This window comes from Atta colombica, unplaced genomic scaffold (genome assembly GCF_001594045.1).
Source record: "Atta colombica isolate Treedump-2 unplaced genomic scaffold, Acol1.0 scaffold174, whole genome shotgun sequence".
In the NCBI taxonomy this organism is placed as follows: domain Eukaryota; kingdom Metazoa; phylum Arthropoda; class Insecta; order Hymenoptera; family Formicidae; genus Atta; species Atta colombica.
Genome location: NW_017259265.1, coordinates 82,794 through 83,399, shown reverse-complemented (window position 1 = coordinate 83,399; position 606 = coordinate 82,794).

Genomic DNA, 606 nt, shown 5'->3' with positions numbered 1-606 from the left:
GCCCCCCCCCCCCCCCCCCCCCCCCCCCCCCCGATAAAAGCCCGCTCTTCTCACCCTCGTCAGAGTCCACCGGTGGTCGTGGTAGCGACGACGGAGGCGGCAAAGGCCAATCGAATTAAATACATTCCCGCGGTGGATCTAATCCGACGACGGTGCCTTCGCGATTTTTGTCTCGCGATTCGTCCGCTCCGATGCGCGCCGGCCGTTCTTTGCTTCCTCTTAAATCTTAGTGTAAATCTACTTTCCAGAGGTAAATTTACTCTGGAAAGCCGGTTAAAGCTGTTAAGCTGTCGTCACTGTGTTACACTTGAAGCTCGAATCGCCGAAATCCTTTGAGTTTTATCGTTACTGCCGTAACTACGCTTTTTGATATCTTTATATTAAAATAGTCGAGTTCTCTTTTGAATTCACATATTCGCTGTTGAAACAGGAGACAGTAAGTACAAAATATTCTATATATTATCAGAATTTTTTCCTTTTGATATCAAAAATATATTTTCATCATATTTAATTATATATGTTAATTATATATGCGAAGATTGTAAAGGATTCTCAAAGAGTTAATTATATGAAAAATTAAGTTCTGATGAAACGAATTAGTTTTTA